This window comes from Silene latifolia, chromosome 11 (assembly GCF_048544455.1).
Source record: "Silene latifolia isolate original U9 population chromosome 11, ASM4854445v1, whole genome shotgun sequence".
Taxonomy (NCBI): Eukaryota; Viridiplantae; Streptophyta; class Magnoliopsida; order Caryophyllales; family Caryophyllaceae; genus Silene; species Silene latifolia.
In genome coordinates, this window is record NC_133536.1 from 109,611,771 (window position 1) to 109,636,161 (window position 24,391).

At 40.4% G+C, this 24,391-nt stretch overlaps 1 non-coding gene across 1 annotated transcript; it reads left to right on the plus strand.

The window, feature by feature from the left end:
- Positions 1–21,249: 21,249 nt before the first annotated feature.
- On the plus strand, positions 21,250–21,356 carry LOC141615698 (small nucleolar RNA R71). Its single transcript, XR_012530103.1, has one exon. It is a non-coding gene; the product is annotated as a small nucleolar RNA R71 (small nucleolar RNA).
- Positions 21,357–24,391: the final 3,035 nt, after the last annotated feature.

Sequence of the window (24,391 nt, forward strand, 5' to 3'; positions counted from 1 at the left end):
TACGCGTCACAATATCTTTCATAAATTTAGCGTAAGTGGGTACCTGAGTAACAAGTTCGGAAAGAGGGACAGTTACCTGGAGGTTCTTCACGATGTCCACAAACTTACCGTACTGTTGCTCGATCTTTGCGTCCTTCAGACAACTTGGGAAGGGCACTCTGGTAGCAACGAGTGGACCCGCAACTTTTTCTTTACCCTTATCAATGCGTGACGTCTCCACAGCAGGGGAAGATGACACGGTGGCGGTATTAAATAGTAAATTAGGATCCCCGCCACTTAAAGTACTCGATCGAGTACTTTTATCAGTCGATCGACCATTTTCTTCTTCTGTTTCACTCGATCGACCAGTTTTGTCACTCGATCGAGTGATTTCTGCAGCAAACTCATTCGATCGAGTAATAATATCACTCGATCGACCAACAACAAATTGTGCACCACTCGATCGACCAGTAATTTCACTCGATCGAGTGATAGGATGAATTGATTCACTCGATCGAGTAGAGAAATCACTCGATCGAGTATCTTGATTACACGCTGCAAGTATTTCGATTAAGAATTCATCTAGATCATCCTCGGGGTATCTTTGACTATCAAAACCTCGTCTTCTTCATGAGTAAGGTCATTTTGAAAATTCATTGCAGACCGATTGGATCGCATATTGGAAGAAGCTTGGTTTGGTCTTTCGCGAGTGTTAACTGCACGACTTGTTCTTCGATTCGATATGACCGTTTCTGATTGCCGTGATATACTCATCATAATAGATTTTAATTCGGCAATTTCTTCACTTGCAGAAGGAGGAATCGATAGCGGGGCTGGCGTGGAAAGGGTAGAGACATTCTTTATTTCTTCATATAGCTGAGAGAAAGGAATTCCCTGCTTGTATTTCTGATAGGCAAGAACACGCTCTACACTTTCCATGCATAAGATAGGGTCATGCCCTTCCATGCCACATCTACCACATGGCTCTATATGCTCCGTGATCGTAGGCATCCTGGCAATTAAACTTTCAAAGCAACAACTAACCTGCAAAACTAATCAAAACTTTGCAAAAAATGAGATCAGCCTCAAGGAATAAATTCCTTGAGACAAGGGACAAACTTAATTAAAGCAACAAAATTACGCCACCTCCCCGGCAACGGCGCCAAAATTTGACACGTCTGTTGCGTACCTGTCAAAAATACTAACTGGCTCTAACCAATATAGCTAGGGAAGTCGGGTCGAATCCACAGAGAGGTAGGAAATTGTAGCTTAATCTAAGTTCGTCAAGGTAACCAAATGGGGGGTTTTTAAATGTGATATTCTAAACTAATAAGAATAAGGAAGAGGAAACTAAAAGGAAGGAATCAAGCAGATAAGGAGAAATAGCTAAGACAAACGGTTCACCATAATCATTTAGTCAAGTAATCTAGGTCTCAGGTCAATGCAAATACGATCTAAGGGGTAGCGAACGTCACCTTTCGGTCCTTAATTCACCCTAAAGTGTAAACAGCTTAACTTTCGCCCTCACTACAATACCCTATTGTTCGCTACTAGTCTCGCCTTTTCCAACCTTTCGGTCCAGGTCAAGGATCACTAAGAAATAAATGTCTAATTGCGTCGACTCAATTAGACGGATACAGTTAATTGTAGCATTTAACCAACAAAGACCTTACTAGCATTAACCCAATAAATCGATTACTATTCCCTCATACTTATGGATCCCCTATAGTCTTAGCGTAAGAAAATTAGCTACTCATGATCATTAAATTATCAATAACAACAAATAGATAATTAAAACTTGACATGATGATAAAACTAATAAGGATTCATGTAATACTCCGTATTTATGGTCTTGGGGGTACTCTATCGAGTAGCCCTTACTCTGTCGAGTAAGGGTATGTCGCAGAATAAAATAGTTTCTGACCTGTTGGGCACTCGATCGAGTAGCTAGGGCACTCGATCGAGTAGGGGGGTACTCGATCGAGTACCTTGGGTACTCGATCGAGTGTCCGGTTTATCGGGGGTTTTTCTCGGGTTTTGTTAATTACGCGATTAAGGTATTTAAATCAATTCGTCTTTATTCTAAATCACTTTTTACAAAACCTAAAATCTGCTTAAGAGAGAAAGCAACTTGTCTTCTTCCTAATCGCGTTCTTGACAATTCCCGGAGTTCAGACGGTCGGTTTGCATCATAGTTTGTGTCGTTGGATTCCTTGCGTCGAGGGTAAGCTTCTAGCATAATTTTTATAACGTTTTGGTTAAGATTAGTGAAACCCTAATTTAGTAATTGGGGGTTTTATGAATGGTGTTTGAATAGTAGTATCCGTGTGTTATATGTTAGGAGGAGAATTCATAGAAGAGGCGTTTTGAGACATTTTGTAGATACCGTCTGCGTGTGTGCTTTCCGGGTAGGATTTCCTACTCAGTATTAGTCCCATAATGGGATATTGGTGATGTGCTGTAGTTAGTTAATTGATTTGATGGTTGTACTTGTGTTTGTGATTGTGGTTGTGTTGTTGATGGTTCTCGAGATGCGTTCTCGGCTGAGTGGGGTCACTTGCGGGAGTGACCTCACGCCCTAGTTTTGCCCTTAGTGGAACCCGCCACGAAAGGGGATGTGCACATTAATGGACGGGGTTATCGCTCGTACGATGAGCGGGGCTTAGGTGGGAACGGCTGCGGTCCCCAGCGGCGAGGTAGTCCAGTGGACGATCGATGATTGAGACGGTTGGTTGGATGTGTGCGTGTGTGTGGCGATTAATTTTGTCTGTTTGTCTTATTATTGTTATCTGTTTTGATTGTGTGATTAGTACTGACCCCGGTGTTGTTTTGTAAACCTGCGGTGATCCATTCGGGGATGGTGAGCAGATATTGAGCAGGTATAGAGATGATACGGGGATAGCTGGGATGGCCACGACATGACGATAGAGTCTTCGCCGTAGTTTAGCATTTATTTATGTTTGATTTGAGTAGACAGTTTGGAATAATGTATCTTGCTTTGAGTTTGGTTTCAAGGATTGTTTTCATTCATTAAACTATTAATAATAAATGTTGTTTCTTTATCATTTGTTGTTTGATTATCATACCTCGGGCAACCGAGATGGTGATGTCTCCATACCTGAGTGGTCCTGGTAAGGCACTCGGAGTATGGGGGTGTTACAAATGGTATCGAGCGACGATCCCGAAACCTCGTAACCAATGAACTTAATGAACATAGGGAGTCAATTAAAATGAACCCGGGTAAAAGTTGTAGGAGCTAGTGCAAAGGCTTGGGAGACGTCCTAAAGTCGCGGGGATCGCCCTACAACTTTGAACCGGTCACATGGGAACGTATTTGTTGAGTTGTGCGTGTGATTGTTTAACTTGTGCAGCAAAGTGAAGAAGTGTGTTGATTGTTTGGTGTTGAAATAGGAAGTTGAGCATGTGAAAGAGAATGATATGTGGAACATGTTAATGAGATGATAACATGTTGGATGTTTATAATGTGGCTTTAATAACATGATGAGTTGATTTTGTTGATTAGTAGAATAGATACGTAGCCTATTTGTTAGAATATAATGTGGTTTTATAAAGTTTGGCATGTTAGCATACGAAGTAACATGCGGGTAGCTCTTACGTATTGGGGGTACTTGATCGAGTGAGACTGACTCGATCGGGTAGATTTTTGGCGAATATGAGACCAGAATCGAGTTTTGGGGCACTCGATCGAGTAGCTAGGGGTACTCGATCGAGTAGGGGTCACTCGATCGAGTAGCCTAGATACTCGATCGAGTGGGTTAGAGATCGAAGGCTGTTTAGTTACGGAGTTCGGGTACTCGATCGAGTACACAGGGGCACTCGATCGAGTAGCCCGTTACTCGATCGAGTGGGTCTGGATACTCGATCGAGTAGGTGTCGGGCAACGCGTGTTCGTGTTTTGAGGTTTAGTACGCGTGTTTATGTTTACCCCTTTCTTCTATAGCTTCAAGATGCCGCCAAAGAGAAATGCCTTGTACGCGAGAGCCGAGCTTATGACTACGGATGACATCGTTAAGATGTTGGAACACCAAGACGCTCTTACGGAGACCCGAAGAGAGTGAACGAGGACAAGGATAAGGGTAAGGAGAAAGAGGTTGACCATGCTAAAGTCAGCCTCTATATCGCGAGGTTTAACCCGAAGGAGTACAAGGGGGTTGAGGAGCCTAATCACCTTGATAGTTGGCTGAGGGAGATGGAGAACATACTAGATTTAGTTCGTTTCCGATGAGATGAGAGTGGATCAGGCTGCATTCTATCCGAGGGAGGCGGTGGCAAGTGGTGGGACTCGGTGAAAGTGAGTGCCAAGGAGATATATACCAACCAGGGGTTACCCGCTATACCTTGGGAGGAGTTTCGTAGGGCTGTGAGGAAGGAGTTCGTGCTGGAACATGTGAGGAGTAAGATGAGGGAGGAGTTCGACAAGTTTAAGATGACTATTTGAAATGTCCGTGGCGAGTACTACAGCGGTTCAATGAGAAATCCGGATATCCGAGGACATGGGTTTGAGTGAGGAGAATCTTGCTTTGAGGTTTGAGAGAGGGCTAACCACGACAATTATGGATAAGTTACCCGTGGGAGTCCTTTGCGATGTGAAGGAAGCATATGAGAGGGCGGGAGAGCCGAGAGGCTAGTGGAGATGGCTAAGGAGAGGTTAGGTGGAGAGAAGAGGAAGTCGGAGAGCGAGGGTGGTGGCCAATCTAATTTCAAGAAAGGCAACCACAATCAGTCTAAGGGGCTTTCTTCGGGTCGGGTTCGATCGGAACTTCCTTTGGGAGAGGTCGTGGAAGTGTGAGCAACACTGGGAGTGACTGCTTTGGATGTGGTGGCGTAGGCCACAAGAGACATGAGTGCACAAGTGCACCGGGATCTTTCCGAGACTGCGCGAGCTTCGCGAGCAACAGAGACCGGCGGGATCATGGCCAAACCGTGGAGGTCGAGCTACCGAGTGGAGGCAACCGCAACGGCGGTAATTCTTATCAGAAGACACCGATGAACAACAACAACAATCAAGGGTCGGGTGCTAAGCCGACCGCATCAGCCAGTACTGTCCAGGGAGGTGGGCAGAAGACAAGTGGCAAGCTGTTCATGATGGACAAGAAGGCAGCTGAGGAGGATGAGCACGTTATCACCGGTACATTTCTTGTTAATGGCGTTCCTACGTTTGTTTTGTTTGATTCGGGGGCTTCTCAGTCGTTTGTGTCTTCGAGTCATGTAAAGCAGTTGGGTTTGAGGGTATATGAGTCTGTTAGGGAGCAAGTTTTCATACCTTCAGGTGAGTCTGTATCGTGTGGGAGGTTGTTTAGGGATGTGTCTTTGATAGTTGGGCAAGTCGATTTCCCTGTAGACTTGCTAGAGTTTCCTTTTAATGGTTTTGAGATGATAGTTGGGATGGATTGGTTAGGAAAGTACAAAGCCAAGATAGACTGTCATCAAAAGAAAGTGTCCCTAAGAGGTCCTAAGGGTGTTAGTGTGTCTTACCGTGGGTTTCTAGTCAAACCCAAAGTTAAGTTGATTGCAGCTGTCACTTTGAAGTCGTATCTGAGGAAGGGATGCCCTCTGATTTTGTGCCATGTGAGAGATGATCGGATAGAGAGCCCGGCAGTTGAGGAGATACCAGTGGTGGGAGAGTATGCAGATGTCTTTCCAGAGGAGATTCCGGGGTTGCCACCGAAGAGGGAGATAGATTTCACCGTTGAGTTGAAGCCAGGGACGGGGCCAATCTCTAAGGCACCGTACCGTATGGGTCCTAAGGAGATGGAGGAGCTTAGGAAGCAGTTGGATGATTTGATAGAGAAGGGATACATTAGACCAAGTGTATCGCCTTGGGGAGCACCAGTTCTGTTTGTGAAGAAGAAAGATGGAACTTTGAGGTTATGCATAGATTATGGGGAGTGAACCGTGTGACGATAAAGAACAAGTATCCTTTGCCAAGGATAGATGACTTGTTTGATCAGTTGAGTGGTGCAACGGTCTTTTCTAAGATCGATTTGAGGTCGGGTACCATCGGTGAAGATTAGAGATGTGGACATACCGAAGACAGCCTTCACGTCGAGGTATGGCCATTATGAGTATGTGGTGATGCCGTTTGGGTTGTCCAATGCGCCGGCAGTGTTTATGGATTTGATGAATAGGATCTTTAGACAGTTCTTGGACCAGTTCGTGGTGGTGTTTATCGATGATATCTTAGTCTACTCAAAGACTAAGGAGGAGCATGAGGAGCATCTGAGGATCGTGTTGCAGACGTTGAGAGATCATGAGTTGTATGCTAAGTTGTCCAAGTGTGAGTTTTGGTTGGAGAAAGTTGCTTTTTTGGGGCATGTGATTTCTAAAGATGGGGTAGTTGTGGATCCGGCAAAGATTGAGGCGGTGACAAGGTGGGAAGCAGAAGAATGTTCTTTGAGGTAAGGAGTTTCTTGGGTTTAGCTGGATACTACAGGCGGTTCGTGAAAGATTTCTCCAAGATAGCTAGACCGATGACGGCGTTGATGAGGAAAGAGAACAGGTTTCGTTGGGATGAGAGTTGTGAGAAGGCGTTCCAAACATTAAAGGAGCGTTTGACCACAGCTCCTGTCCTAGCATTGCCTGAAGGAAGCGAGAATTTCGAGGTTTATACAGATGCCTCGAAGAATGGGTTGGGATGTGTGTTGATGCAGAATGGTAAAGTGATCGCCTATGCTTCTAGGCAGTTGAAGCCTTATGAGGAGAATTACCCTACTCATGACCTGGAGTTGGGTGCAGTGGTGTTTGCTCTCAAGATTTGGAGGCACTACCTTTATGGAGCAATTTTTAAGGTATTTTCTGATCACAAGAGTCTCAAGTACATCTTCACGCAGAAGGAGTTGAACATGAGACAGAGGAGGTGGATGGAGCTGATTGGTGATTACGACATGGAAATCATCTACCATGAAGGAAAGGCCAATGTTGTAGCTGATGCTTTGAGTAGGAAGAGTGTACATTCTTTGTGTACAGCTCTATCTTTGATGAGGCTGAGGGATGAGGTAGCGAGCTTTGGGATTCATATGTTGCAGAAAGGAGATGCCATGGGTGATATGACAGTACATATGGAGTTTTATGATGATATTCGAGGTAAACAGGCTTTGGATCCTAAGATAGTGGAGTGGAGAGCTGGAGTAGAGAAAGGGACAGTGTCCCGGTTTTCCATCCATACAGATGGTAGTTTGAGGTTTGATGGTAGGTGGTGTGTGCCTAATGACGAGGGGTTGAAAAGGATAATCATGACAGAAGCGCATTGCACACCATATTCAGTTCATCCGGGTGGAGACAAGCTTTACAAAGATTTGAAGAAAACGTTTTGGTGGCCTGGGATGAAGAAAGAGACAGCTGAGTTTGTGTCCCGTTGTTTGACATGCCAGAGAGTAAAGGGGGAACAAAGAAGACCACAAGGCAAGGTTCAGTCTTTGGAGGTGCCCGAGTGGAAGTGGGAATCCATTTCCATGGATTTCATTGTGGGTTTACCTAAGAGTCAACAAGGTAACAATATGATTTGGGTGATAGTAGATCGTCGACCAAGTCACTCACTTTGTTCCAATGAAAGATACATGGACTAAGGCACAATTGGCTATGGCCTATCGAAAGAACGTGCTTAAGTTACATGGAGTCCCTAAGGACATAGTGTCTGACAGAGATGCGAGGTTTATATCAAGGTTTTGGAAGGAGTTGCAGGAATCGTTGGGAACAGCTTTGAAGATGAGTACAAAGCATTTCATCCCGCGACAGATGGGCGGACGAGAGGACAATCAAGACCTTGGAAGATATGTTGCGAGCTTGTGTGATGGATTTCGGTGGTAGGCGGGAGCGAGAGGTTGGACTTGATAGAGTTTTCTTACAACAACGGCTATCACACCAAAGTATAGGTATGGCTACGTTTGAGGCTTTGTATGGGAGGAGGTGTAGGAGTCCAATCTGTTGGGACGATAGTCTTTGAGGCAAAGTGGTTTTAGGACCAGAGATGGTACATGAGATGGTGGAACAGATTAAGATGATCAGGGAACGGATGAGAGCAGCTCAGGATCGACAGAAGAGTTATGCAGATCTACATCGTCGAGACATAGAGTTTCAGGTTGGGGACAAGGTTCTTCTGAAAGTGTCTCCTATGCGCGGAGTTATGAGATTTGGGAAGAAAGGCAAGCTAAGTCAGAAGTTTATAGGGCCTTATGAGATCTTAGAGCGAGTTGGGGAAGTGGCGTATCGCTTGGCTTTACCGGCTGCGTTGGAGAGAGTGCATAATGTGTTTCATGTATCGCAGCTGCGGAAGTATGTGAGTGACCCGTCACATGTGTTGGAAGCAGAGAGCTTGGAGCTTGATGAGTCTTTATCATACCTTGAGGTACCTAAGCAGATCCTAGACCGAAAAGTTAGAAAGACCAGGGGTGGTGAGACAGTGTTGCTTAAGATCCTTTGGTCTAACCATGAGACTGAGGAAGCTACATGGGAGGCGGAGGATATCATGAAAGAGCGTTACCCTTTCCTTTTTGATCGGGTATGTATGGTTACGGGGACGTAACCTTGTTTCTTTTAGGGGGTAGGAGATGATCGCGAGAGTTTTTAAGAGTTTTTACACCCTTTTATATATGTTGTGTCGGTATGTTGGTCGGGATAAGTTGGGTTAGTAACATGTTTTACGTTGTGTTTATGTTGACCTGTTGACCTTCGAGTCGGGAAGCTTATGGGAGTACCTTGGTTTGGTAGTGGTTTGAACTTCGGGGACGAAGTTCCTTTTAAGGAGGGAAGACTGTAATACTCCGTATTTATGGTCTTGGGGTTACTCTATCGAGTAGCCCTTACTCTGTCGAGTAAGGGTATGTCGCAGAATAAAATAGTTTCTGACCTGTTGGGCACTCGATCGAGTAGCTAGGGCACTCGATCGAGTAGGGGGGTACTCGATCGAGTACCTTGGGTACTCGATCGAGTGTCCGGTTTATCGGGGGTTTTCTCGGGTTTTGTTAATTACGCGATTAAGGTATTTAAATCAATTCGTCTTTATTCTAAATCACTTTTTACAAAACCTAAAATCTGCTTAAGAGAGAAAGCAACTTGTCTTCTTCCTAATCGCGTTCTTGACAATTCCGGAGTTGGACGGTCGGTTTGCATCATAGTTTGTGTCGTTGGATTCCTTGCGTCGAGGGTAAGCTTCTAGCATAATTTTTATAACGTTTTGGTTAAGATTAGTGAAACCCTAATTTAGTAATTGGGGGTTTTATGAATGGTGTTTGAATAGTAGTATCCGTGTGTTATATGTTAGGAGGAGAATTCATAGAAGAGGCGTTTTGAGACAGCTGTAGATACCGTCTGCGTGTGTGCTTTCCGGGTAGGATTTCTACTCGTATTAGTCCCATAATGGGATATTGGTGATGTCTTTGTAGTTAGTTAATTGATTTGATGGTTGTACTTGTGTTTGTGATTGTGGTTGTGTTGTTGATGGTTCTCGAGATGCGTTCTCGGCTGAGTGGGGTCACTTGCGGGAGTGACCTCACGCCCTAGTTTCGCCCTTAGTGGAACCCGCCACGAAAGGGGATGTGCACATTAATGGACAGGGTTATCGCTCGTACGATGAGCGGGGCTTAGGTGGGAACGGCTGCGGTCCCCCAGCGTGGTGGGTCCAGTGGACGATCGTGATTGAGACGGTTGGTTGGATGTGTGCGTGTGTGTGTGGCAGTTCAGCTGTCTGTTTGTCTTATTATTGTTATCTGTTTTGATTGTGTGATTAGTACTGACCCCGGTGTTGTTTTGTAAACCTGCGGTGATCCATTCGGGGATGGTGAGCAGATATTGAGCAGGTATAGAGATGATACGGGGATAGCTGGGATGGCCACGACATGACGATAGAGTCTTCCATTTGTAGTTTAGCATTTATTTATGTTTCAGTTTGAGTAGACAGTTTGGAATAATGTATCTTGCTTTCAGTTTGGTTTCAAGGATTGTTTTCATTCATTAAACTATTAATAATAAATGTTGTTTCTTTATCGCTGTTGTTTGATTATCATACCTCGGGCAACCGAGATGGTGATGTCTCCATACCTGAGTGGTCCTGGTAAGGCACTCGGAGTATGGGGGTGTTACAATTCAATTATAGCAATTATGATAACAATTAAAAGAGGAAAAGAATTAGAGCAATGAATAAGATTAAGAATAAAAGCAGAATGATAATACCAATCGCAAAAATCCAAATCCGAGTAGCAAAGTGTAAAGGAAGAGTAAAATCCAAAGAACAGTGACAAAGTATATGTTCCAAATCCACGAACGAGAGAAGAGAGAGATAACGTAGTTCACTCCTTCAGTCTTATACTAAAAATCCATCCTATAACCTAATCTATGGACTAATTACAAAAGCCCATAAAGTAATTAGGCGGAAAAAAGCTGTAGAAGGGTAAACCACTCGATCGAGTGGTAATAAACCACTCGATCGAGCAACTGTGCATCAATCTCCTCGATCGAGTAGAAATAAACTACTCGATCGAGTATTCCTTGCTTTGCTTCCTCTTGCGTGTACTCAAAAGTGGTCGATCGAGTAACTTAGGCAAATAAAAGCATTCGATCGAACAGTAAATCACTCGATCGAGCTGTTTAAGCTCGTTAGACCTTGAAATACTTCCCGAACCTAGCTCAAGCGTCTTCCGAGTGTTAGATTTCCAAGCTCCGGCTCCTTATTCTCCATGAATGCATGCAATTGGGACAAATTAGGCTCGATTTAGCTCCTCTTCGGTTAATTCCTGCAAATTACATAAAACGAACCAAAGTAGGATATTCGGGGGCATTTGTAGCCAGATGCTACATAAAAAGTACAGAAATGCGTGTAAAAATGAGGTGAAAACCTTATATAAAAGACACGCATCAACACATCAACACAATATGCCAATTACCGACTCATCAAGTCGTCTTAACCAATACCATGTTATAATGCATTTCTAATAATATATGAATTTACGACAACATCTTATAATGCAATGACTACTCAATGACGACTCACATGACCATCCAAATATATTGAAACTGGGTAGGATTAACCTACCTTTTAACAATCACCCTAAACAATAAAGCAAACGGTTACAAATGTGCTCCTCCACAAAATCCTCACCTAATTACGATCATAAAATATAGAATTACTAACTAATCTAATTGAATTACAATATATAATTTAATATATAATTAAATTCGAATCCCGATTCAAATACTCGCTAAAACCCGTCTTGCTCACAACCGCATACTCCCTCCATAACCACGATAGCCACCACCACCTACCACCAGTGGCTGCCACCGTGGACCACCACCAACCATGGTGGCCACGACCAACAACAACAGCCACCACGGCTTCAATAGCAACAATGAACAACAACACCAACAACGAACAACAACAACAACAACAACATATGATCCAACCACGACCACCACTAGCCACAGCCGGCCGATGCCAACCACCCACGGCGTCTCCTGACCATAGTGGACACCAGTAACCCACACGACCACTACAAAGACAACCACCACGACAACCATTGACAACAACCATTAACATACATCAACAACAAACCTGTACACCCCTTTTTACCCCTGGTTTCCGCCACCTACAGCCACCCTAACCACCACTAGACTCTCCTCTAAATCCATGACCAAATCAAACCAAAGCCACCCTAGGCCAGGCCACAAACGAGGCTCAAAAATCCGTCTTAAGATGGTCACACAAAACAGCAACAACAACCATTTAACCCATGTAAAAGTCACAGTTAAACCCAGATTTGGGAGGTCAACGGTGCTCAAATGATGGGTCAAGGTCGGTCGAGGTCGAGGTAGGTCAACAGTATAAATTAATTAAAATATAAACTAGTATAAGGCGGTCTTACCTTACGATCCCGAGTCGGAGGGACAAAATCTCCTTCTTTTCCTCTCTTTCTCTATTCCCATGTTTGTGTGGTAGATTTTGTGAGATTGTGAATGGATAAGATGGGTGGATAAGGGAAGGTGGAGTATATAGTGTAATACCCTGTAAGTATCTTATTGGATTGCTATTTGGGAGTATTTGCTGAAAAGGTAGGATAACAATTCTACTGGACCTATTAATTGTGTATCTTCTTATTTAATTGGATGTTGTGTTAATTGAATTGGTCTGTTTTGGATAATTGAATTATACATATCTTGTATATTGTGATTGGAAGGGGTTGTATTGGATATTATTGAGACGGTGTGGTAGGTAGCCATTGTTGTTGCTACTGTTGGTTTGATAATAGGTTGGATATCAGGTTTAGCTTGGCAGACATCATGGTAAGGGCCTTCGGGTGATGTGATATAAACTTAGTGGATGAGGTAGACATCATGGTAAGAGCCTTCGGGTGATGTGTTATAAACTTACTAGCAGACACCGTTTAATACGTTCGTGGTGGTGTATTGGGAGAGTAGTTGATCGGGCATTTGTGTTGGAATCTTTGTACTATTTATATTAACAGTCTTGAGATTGTTATCCTACTCAACCTCGTGGTTGACAGTGTATTCGTGAACACCTGTGATGAACCATAAATGAGGAGTAGACTTGCAGGAGCTTAAGATTAGCTGACTTGGGGAGCATTAGGACATGAGCTCGACTTGGACCATAGTTGTTGTCTAGATCACTTAGTTGACCTATACAACTTTATTTTGGTAATTTCCGCTGCGTAGTAAATTGTAATGTTAAGGTTTAAATTTAATCGATTGGCAATGTAATAAAACCGTTACTTCAGTTAAAGTTATTAAAGTACTTTGGTTGTTCTAATTTGTATCATTTACCTCGGGCAACCGAGATGGTAACAGTCCTATTTATTGGGAATGTCTTGCTAAAGGCTCTTAAATAAATGGGGGTGTTACATATAGGGTGGGTGTAGTATATGTATATATATATATATATATATATATATATATATACAGCTTTCGTATATTGTAACACCCCCATACACCAAGGTGCCTTACCAAGACCACCTAATGTAGAAGAGTGCTACCATCTCGGTTACCCGAGGCAATGTATATCAAATAGACCATCAAAGAACGTACTTTAAATAAATAAGTTTAAAGTGATTACATGCCAAAACCCAAAACTGCAAAGTACGATACAACTGTATGTTCCAAAAACCAAACCAACTAAAGTAAATAAATGTTCGACACAACAACGGAAGACTCCTAGTGGACTCGTGGTGACTCATGCCCAGCTAATACCCCGCGCATCCAAATCATACCTGCTCAATAACTGCTCACCATCCCCGAATGGATCACTATAGTTTTTAAAACAATTAAACGGGGTCAGTTACTGCATACACAATATAAGACAATACAACAACAATACACAAACACAACTCTTCAACACCGTCATATCACCAATCACCTGGCTAGCGTGAAGGTCTAGCCCTGCCAGATTACTAGTCGCAACCAGTAATCCACTCCGCCAGTGGGGGACCGCAGCCGTTCCCACCTAAGCCCTGCTCATCTTTACCTAGCGAAAACCCATGTTCCTTAATGTCCACATCTCCTCTTGTGGCGGCTTCTACAAGAGGCGAATCAAGGGCGTGAAGCCACTCCCACAAGTGAGTCCACTCAGCCGAGGGTGCACCTCGCGAACCACAGACAAACAACAACAACCAATTACAGAATCAACAATACAAAATCAATTACGATATAATCAACTGCCATTAACCGACAATCAACAACCATCTCATAATCATGTAGACAATAACTGAGTAGGAAACCCTACCTGAAATGCAATGACCACAAATCAGCACAACAGCAGATCAAAAGCGCTCCTCTACGAAATCACCTCCTATCAACATATAATCATACAATCACAATGTAATAGCAATAATACTCCCAAAACCCCGAAATCACCCAATTAGGGTTTAAACCAAAGTTAACGAATCAACAAGAAAACTATACTAGGATCTTACCCACAATACGACGGTCTCAAAGGTGTAAAGAACTCTGCAAACCGACGACTCTAGCCCTTTGGATTTGATAGTAATGCGAGAGAGGATTCAACGTAGATTGTTTTCTCTTTCTAAAATGTTTAGAATAAAACTAAATGTAAAATAAACTGATGAAAGTACTTTATATACCATTCTCGCGTTGCTATCAAAACCTGGCCAAAAACCCGTAAGAACCAAGGTACTCGATCGAGTAGCCCCTACTCGATCGAGTACCCAACATAGAAAACACTATCCATAATGCAAAACTCACTTACTCGACAGAGTAAGCCTTACTCGATAGAGTACCCAACAATTCATAAAACCGCAGTATTACAGTCTTCCCTCCTTAAAAATGAACTTCGTCTCCGAAGTTCAAACCCATACACAAAAACAACTTAGTAACTCAACTACGACGCAACAACGCAATGAAAACTCAAAAACAAAACCCAAACACAACTCATATCGACTAAAAACAACCACTAGCTGTACCAAAACTGACATAAAACCATACCAAAACCTTATGCGATCATCTCAAAAGAAACATGGTTACGTCCTCGTAACCACACATACCTGATAAAAAAGAGACGGATACCGCTCCTTCATAACATCTTCCGCCTCCCAAGTTGCTTCCTCAATATTGTGATTAGACCATAAAACCTTTAGCAACACCATTTCCCCAGATCTAATTTTACGAACCTTGCGATCAAGAATCTGTTTCGGCACTTCAAGGTAAGACAAAGATTCATCCAACTCGATGTTCTCCACCTCTAACACATGGTAAGGGTCACTCACATACTTCCGTAACTGGGACACATAGAACACATTATGTATACGATCCAAAGCTGGTGGCAAAGCTAACCGATAAGCAACCTCTCCTACACGATCCAAAATCTCATACGGACCAAGAAATTTTGGCTTAACTTTCCTTTCTTACCAAACTGCATTACCCCCACGCATAGGTCACACTTTCAAAAGAACCTTATCCCCAACCTGAAACTCGATGTCCCGACGATATAAGTCCGCATAGCACTTTTGTCGATCCTGGGCCGTTTTCATCTTTTGCCTAATCACTTTCACTTGCTCTATCATCTCCTGTACCATCCGTGGTCCTAAAACCACTACCTCAGCAGTATCATCCTAGAAAATTAGACTCCTACACCTCCTCCTATACAAAGCCTAAAACGGAGCCATCCTAATACTGATATGGTAGCTGTTGTTGTAAGAAAACTCGATCAAATCCAACCTATCTTCCCAACTACCACCAAACTCCATCACACAGGCTCTCAACATATCTTCCAAAGTCTTGATAGTTCTCTATGTCTGCCCATCTATTGCAGGATGAAATGCAGTACTCATCTTCAAGGTAGTTCCCATCAACTCTTGCAAAAACCGAGAGATGAACCTCGCATCCCGATCTGACACAATGTCCTTTGGGACCCCATGTTACCTCACCACATACTTCCTGTAGCCATTTGCCAACTACACCTTACTCCATGTATCTTTCATTGGAATAAAGTGAGCAGATTTAGTCAAACGGTCAACGATCACCCATATCATGTTATTACCTTGATGGCTCCTCGGTAAACCTACTATGAAATCCATGGAGATATATTCCCACTTCCACTCAGGTACATCAAGAGACTGAATCTTACCCTGTGGTCTTCGCCTCTCCCCTTTGACTCTCTGACATGTCAAACACCTAGCCACAAACTCAACTGTCTCCCTTTTCATCCCAAGCCACCAGAAAGTCTTCCTCAGAAAGGCTTTTTTCAGAAAGTCTTCTTCAGATCTTCTGCCCATCAAACCGAACACTCCCATCAGAATGAATAGAGAACCGAGACACTATCCCTTTCTCTAGTCCAACGCTCCACTCCTGAATCTTAGAATCAAGAGTCTGCTTCTTGCGAATATCATCATAAAGATCCGGCTCCACAGTCAAGTCTCCCCTATGATACCGAGTTTGTCGTACTCCTCGGTATGCAAATAATATTTGTAAAAGTCAATACCAAAGTAATGAATGTAGTAAGGTAAGGAGGTCGATCCACATAGATGGTGTTTGGCTCTTAAATTGATTGTTTGTTTCCTAGTTTAGTTCTAGGAAATGTTGAATGATTGATAAACTAGCTAATAAGACTACAACTAAAGCAAGAAAATTGATTAAGATGCTAATTAAGGAAGCAAGGGTGGTCGGGTTCACTCATGTAGAAAAAGGGTTCAAGTAATGGCATAAATAACAAGTGATTAAAGTAATTTCAAAGGTAAATCCCCACCCCTCGATGTGAGATTAACCCAAGGCTTAACATAATCAAACTCTCGCTCTAATTATCCATAACCCACTAATCGTCATGTACTATCTAGTTACAAGTCAAGATCTCACCCAACAAGTTATAAGATAGTGGAATTGACTCAAATTCTCATTTAGACATTTCCACAAACACTTTGTATGCATGACAATTAGAAGAGAAATTACCCATAAATTACTTGTTTATTCAAGCCAATAATCTACCCCTATTAACCACACAAGATTACCCTTCCACCCAAGCAATACACTACTCAAACATGATTATGAAAATGGAGACAAAAGATGGGAACTTTAACTTGAAAATAAGAAGGGTAAACATGATAATAAGCCAAGTAATTAAACTACAATAAACATGTAAATAAATGAAAGGAAGTAAACTAAGAGAAGGATTATACCAACAACAAATAAAGATGGAAACTTGGATTGGAATAATAAGGATGAATCTCTTCCTCCTTCAAATTGCAACCCACTAATCTAAATGTAAACTAATGAGAATTGTGGAACTTGAATAAACTAAAATGTAATTAAATTAATTGTGAAGAAAGATTACAACTTTTATTAATGGGAGATTAAAGGGAGGAAAATTCTAGGGTTCTTGTTACAATAATAGAGAGACTAATTATTCTAATTTAATGGGTAGAATAATCTAAGGTAAACTAAGGTAAACTAAATGTGTGGGTGAGGTAATGTGTAACCAAGGTAGTGTATTTATAGAGGACCTCTTAATTACTAATCTAATAATAATAATAATAATAATAATAATAATAATAATAATAATAATAATAATAATAATAATAATAATAATAATAATAATAATAATAATAATAATAGGACGGGGCTAAATCGTCCTAAATTAGGACGATATCAAATCTCCCCACACTTAAACCTTACTCGTCCTCGAGTAAGCTCATTTAAACTAAAACGAGACCCTTAATATAACAAGAGTAGCTAAACTAGTAGTATCCTATGAAAGGCAATTAACGGGTCTTCTCCGTCCCTTCAACTTACACCGAAACACAATGAGGTATGCATTCCGATGCAAGGCAAGTGGGGGCTTGCGGAAAATTGGACACATCCTAACATTAAGCACACAACAAACAATGGATCCATCTTTAAAAAGTCAAACCACTTTCCTCATTTAAGCGGCCGTTTTGCTTTCTAAAACCGAACAAAGAGAGTCATTAGAGGAGGATATCGTCTTCTGGTCTTACCAAGGTGTCTACTCCCTAATTCTAGCTCAAGCAACCAAAATTGAAAACACGGGGTGCCTAAGAAACAAATTCTAGGCGGGAAAGGAGAAGTACTTCGCTATACTCCCAAGAATGACAAGACACACACAAGATTCGACTCCATATCAAACCTTTGACCAAAGGAGACACAAGACCGACTCTCACGGGTTTCACTAGACACTCATTGAAGAACCGAGTGATTTTTGTAACAAAAAGTAACCAAAATCACTCCCCTAATTCGACTTGCGATGCATGCCCGCATTCTAATATGGTACTCCATCCAATATCTGCAAGAGAAATGTCAAATTGATGCACATACAAAAGACAATCAGGTTGTAATGGGGCTTGGGTAAGGTGAAAAGGGTTTGGTGCAAGCACCATTTTAGGACATGTGAGGCTATCGGTTAAGTAGTCGTCACATCTAACCAATCCACTAAACTCTACCCAAGCAAATGAATTCTTTCACAAAATATGGCAAAGATTTCCATTTCCAAAAATCATTCATTTCTTTACGAGACAACATCAATTGCAATTCCATCAACCCTTTATTGAACACAAATACAACATTCTTTTCTTTTTGTTTTTCAATTCATTTTTTCTCTTTTCTATTTGATTTTCTTTGTTTCGTTTTCCAATACTTGCAACCTTCTTATTCTTGTAAAACGAGCCAAAATTGAAGAATCGTCAAAAACATGTGATATCCAAGCTTATATACCCCCAAGAGAATCAATTACAACCCAAATACTCTTCCACAAATGAACTACAAAGACGAACTACTCAACATAGGTGAGTTGTTTATGGTATGTAGTTATTTAGTTGGCAATAGAAATGACAAGGCTTAGGCTCAAAATGGGTTAATCAAAAGGGAGAATGACTCAAGGGTATAACAAAGACTTATTTGGATAAGTGTGAGGTTACTTTATTTGAACAAAATCGTCTCAATATGCACATCAACACTTCAACGGAATCAAGGAATGACCTCCATACTTATGCGTTTTGACATGACATACCACGCACGGAGAACTACTCACAAATACCTAACGGGACCGGTTTGATGGACCGGCCATATGGAGGCTCTATCCTCACATTTGAGTAGTTATGTTGGTCCTAGGTCAAGTCTCGGGTCCAATACGGTCTCATATGGTGGTCGCAACTCGGTTGTTAAGCTAGACTTCCGGGTTTTTGCAAGCAAAAACCCTAACCATGTGTCATCAAAAGGCAAAAGCTATCAAGAGAGGAATGACACGGGCAAATCAATTATCATCATTGACGACATATACCCTCCACATTTAGATCCTCTAAGCAACTATTTACAAACAAGATGCAACGTGTATGAAATGCAACTAAACATATGAACAAGCTACGTGAATTCAAGAGTGAACACATATATACATTTCTAGTCTAAATGCACACAATATCTAGTCCTAACAACACACCAACAACACAATCATATCCAAAAAGAAAAGGAAGGATAAAGGAGAAAAGATTGGAAGAATTTTACCAAACGTCTTCTCCGATGCTCTCATGTGTTGTCAATAAAAAAGGTTAGGACAAATGCAATATTTATAATATAAACAATGCGAATTTTTGAATTTTTTTTGAATTTTTTCAATTTTTAGATATGTTTTGTAATTTTCTCAAATTAACAAGTATAAACAAATATTTACAAATATTCACATGGTGGATATTTCCCTCCCCACACTTAAGATGCACATCGTCCTCGATGGGACTAAAGTAGGGAGAGAATGGAAAATTAAAGAACAGATTTTTGTATTTTTAAAATTTTTGAAAATTAAAGACATGTTTTTGTATTTTTTGATATATTCAATTTTTTTGGATTTTTTGAAAGGAAGGTGCAATAAAATAAATAACATGTTTTTGAATTTTTTTATGGATTTTATATAATGAATCCCCTCCCCACACTTAAAATGTGACATTGTCCTCAATGGAACAAATGTAGGGAGGGAACTAAAATGCAAGTAAAGTAAAAGTAAGTATGGGAAAAGGATATATACAACTTAGTGGTTCTTGAGGGACTCCACAAAACCTCTCATTCAAAATTTTGTTGCTTGAATCTCCAAGTAGCACTATCCATGTCACTCAAGGCACGGAGTAACCGGTCAAAATCTTTAGCAAAACCCTCAACTAGACTCAAGTAGTGCCAAGCTATCGTGAACCGCAACTGACTTCTTTTCCAACGCTTCTTCCCGCTATTCCTCTTTTTTCTCTCGGTATTGTTTCTAGGATCCTCTTGGTGACTAGGATCCTCCATTTCAATGTAGTAGCTAGAAGGAGAGACAGACGGAATCGCATAAACTTCATGGAAACAGGGAATGTCCATATGGTCCTCAAGACAAGGGAAATGGTGGAGAATAGGAGGTGGAGGAGTCAACTTCTCATCTTTAAGGTTCAAATTTCTATCATCATATCATATTCAATTTGACTCTCCATGTGAATCGAACCATTTCCGAAGAGAAGACTCTCAATTTCTTCCAAGCTATTGTCAAAACTACCAAGATCGTAGTTCTTGTCATGGATTCTCAACTCTCCAAGAATGGCAATTTCGAATTCATCAACCTCCATTTCCCAAGTCTTAACTTCTTCCCCACACTTGTCATTGACAAGCACTTCTTCTTCAAAGATTTCGGAAGGAGGTGGTAGTGGGGGGTCTTCCTCATTATCATAGACATCCCAAATAGGGGCACCAAGCTCTTCATAACTTCCCTGCCCACACTTATCATTTTGCAAGGAGTCTTCATAAGTGTCCCATATAGGAGGGCCAAGTTTATCTTCATCATCTGGTTCAAGACCAATCAAGAATTCCCGATCAACCACTTTGCCAACCACAATTTCTTCCAAAACGAAATTTTCTTCATCCTAAATTTGTTCACCCACTTTCCCTTTTTTTGGAGTTCTCAAGTACTCCTCCCATTCCGTCTTCCTCCTTGGTTCTTCCAATTCTTTTCCACCTCTCAAGGTAATCGCATGGACTTGTTGAAGAAGTGATGGTCCATCTTTGGGATTAGAGCCTTGAATTGGAAGGGAGTGTTACCTTCTTTGAGGATTAGTGGCCCCTTGGTTGGCCATGTAAGAGTCAAATTTCCTTTGGTGTGCTTGGACATTTAAGAGATTGGTCTTTAAGTTTTTGAATTGTTGATTCACTTGAGCTTCTATTTTTTCAGCCCTTGCGTCTTTTTCTCTTAGCAATATCTCAATAGAGTAGTTGGAACTTGGTGGTTCAATGTATAGTTGTTGTTGGAATTGTTGTTGGTATTGTGGAGGTGGATAGATTTGTTGTGGTTGGAAGTTTTGATGTGGAAATGATGAGCAAGTGTTATACGAATGCCCAACACCGCCACAATTCTCACAAGTGGGAGCATATTGTTGATAGTTTCTTCGAGAAGAGCTTGGTTGAGAGTAGGTCCTTGGTGGTGACCTAGGCACTTGAACATAATAGACCTTGGGGTGATTTGGTCTTTCTTCATGATAAGCATTTTCATGCTTCCTCTCCACCAAAAAGCTATCACATTTCTTTGATAATTCATCTAACTTGGCCTTGTTTTCCAATTCTAGCTTTGAAGGTCCTTCACTCTTGGACTCATTTTCTCTTCTATAGTCACCTTCTCTACCTCCATAGCTAATTTCCATGTCGGAAATGTTTTGGATCAACTCCGTGATTTGGGCATTTTTCATCCTGTCAAAGTTGCCATCGGAGGCCGCTACAATCATATACCAAAACCTTTGCTCAAGGGTTTTAAAGAAGATTTGCGTTGTCATCCACTTGGGGATTCCATGATGTGGGCAAGAGGTAAGAAGGTCTATAAATCATTCCCATGCTTCACTTTAAGTTTCAAGATTATGTTGCTTGAAGGTTTGGATTTCATGTCTTATTCTAGCGGTTTTTGAAGGAGGGTAGAATTTGTTGATAAAAGCCTTTGACAAGCTTTCCCAAGAAGTGAAGGTACCCGGCTCATGTGAATTCAACCATTTTCTAGCATTGTCCTTCAAGGAAAGAGGAAAGAGCATAAGGAGAATTTGCTCTTCCGTGATGCCATCATACTTGATCATACCCGCTTTTTATTTGAATAAGACAAGATATTCACGAGCATCTTCACTCTTCAAGCCATGAAAAATATATTGTTGAATAAAGGAGATTGTATGATGACGGAGCTCAAAAGTATTAGGAGCAAGAACTCCATAATTAATCGCCGAGTAAGACCGATTAGGATTGCAACACCCCCATTTATTTAGGAGCCTTTGGCTAGACATTCCCAAGTAAATGAGAGCGTTACCATCTCGGTTTCCCGAGGTAGTGAATAACAAAGAACAACTCACCAAAGTACTTTAAATTAAAACTTAATGATTACATGTTTATTACAACTTAACCAACTAAAATTTAATATAAAATAATTACAACTCGCAGCGGAAATAAATAAAGTGATCTCATAATCAATGTGGTCTAGACTTCTAGGTATATTGGCCAAGTCCTCAAGCATCCCGTAGCTCCCGAGTCAGCTAATCTTTAGTACCTGTCAAATCTGCTCCCCATTATGGTTCATCACACCTTATTTTTAACTCTTATTCATTTCCTTTCTTAGGTGTTGGTTGATACTACCCCTTATAAATTTTAGGCTAAATCATCAATTACTCCCTTTTTATAATGCACTTTTTCAAAATTACTCCCTTTTAAAAAAAAATTTAAAAATTACACCCATAAAATTGTAGAAATTTTGAAATTGCTCCCAAATTCCTATATTTCTACTTTTATGACGAAAATGCCCTTGATTTATTTTCTTCTCCTTCTTCTCCTCCTTGTCTCCCTATTTTCTATTCTCCTTTTGTCTTAATCCCTATACACCGTTCAACCACAACAATCACCGTCTTTCACCGCCAACCACCACAATCACCCACTCTCTCTAAACTCAACCTTTCAATGATGAAATTAAACCCAACAACATATCTAATAACAAAATAATCAACAAATTAGCCGAATTAAACGATAGGAACCAAGTAATAAAACAAATAAGCAAGAGAAGGGTAGAGAAGACAAATAAGAATGAAAATTAAGGAGAGAAAGAAGAATGAAAAAATAATATGAGAATCAAGGGCATTTTCGTCCTAAATGTACAAAAATAGGGATTTGGGAGCAATTTAAAAATTTCAGCAATTTTCTGGGTGTAATTTTTAAACTTTTTTTTAAAAGGGAGTAAGTTTGAAAAAGTGTACTATAAAAGGGAGTAATTGCTAATTTACCCTAAATTTTATTGTATTTTCTCGTACTTTACGTTGCACAAAAACTCTCTCTATTTCCTCTCTTTGTCAAAATTGTTCCTGAAAGATCATAGATCCTAATTAAACTCTCTAATTAAAAACAAATTATCTCATAATATGTTCATTTAGTGATCTATGTAACATGCATGCAATATAAAAGCATAAAAATGAAAGTTTTAGGAAAAACAATTTCCTTACATTGAAAAATGGTAGTATTGGGCACAACCAAGATCACCCATCTTGGTTGTTCTTGAGCTATTAAGAATGGCAAGATCATCCAATCTTCAAATTAGAAGAGCTCCTTTAAGTTGCACCCAAGAAAAAACCTTCAACTCATATGATTAATTTTAACTAGAAATTAACCATATAACCCTTGAATATTATGTAAATAATACTAACACTCTTAGTATTTATTTTGTTTTACTAACAATCTTAGTAAAAATGATGCTTATGATTTTTAGAGAGATAGACCAATTATTTTTCACATGCAAAAGTGTACAAGTGAAGTGTAGAAAATGAACAACAATTTGGTCTTATTATGGAGGAAGTGGCGGGTGGGATTGATGGAGTGAAGGAGTCAATTTGTTTTAATATTGTCCAATCTTTTGTCACATGCACAAAGATGTTATGACAACTTATGGAAGAAAAACAAGTAAAAGTGAAATGATTATAATCATCCACTAACTTCATTTACACGGTTCACTTGCCCATTTACGGGTCCATATTGGTTCTTATATTTGTCGCACAAATACGTGTAATTTTATTTTAAACATCGTTTCATGTTTAAATACTTCCATAAATAATTCGTTCAAATTACTCCGTAAATATACATGTACCGCTACGCATATTATTTACGTACTAATATTAATCACATTAATCAATTAGTACAATTTTAGTGAATTAACAATTAATTAACTAAAACCCGTCTCCCAAAATTTATTATTCAATTATCGCATAATTAAATAATAACTGCCGTGCCTCGAGTTGGCAACTCGAAATCTCTCTAAAATAATCGACTAACCTCTTAGTCTATAAATCAAGGGACTAAATAAATTGTATCTCATACAATTAATTAGTTGTCAATTGGGGTTCGTTCCTTTAGGTGTGACCGAAAGGGGTCAGTTGATCACCGCCGTCTTACGACAATAACGTCAAACTCTAGTCAGCCAACCGTTATCGATTTACGTTAATCAACTGACGAGAATCAAATAATAAAATATCTGATGATATACCTTTAATGAGATTTATTATGTAAACGCACTATTGTGGAGGACACTAACTCCAACAGTTCCAAGACATCATTTTTGTTCATTGATTCTTACTTCTATTTATCCTTGTTCATCTAGAGTTCAAGAGTAAGTTAATTATTCTTTCATTTCTTGTTTTAGTTTAATGATTCATATGGTCTTACCATATGTTTGTCACGTTTCTCTGAGGTTACAAGCACGATTCTTACAAAGACGAGTATCTCATTGTTTTGGACAATGATTAGAGGTAACGTGTGATGACTGACTCGATATTTCATTAAGTGAATTGAGTAGTTGCATGTTTTATACCTGTTATAATGTTTTTTATATGATTTTAGTTGAATTTGTGTATTTCGAAAAATATGATTTACGATGTTCTAAGATTAATGAATAATTGGATTTGCAAAAGTT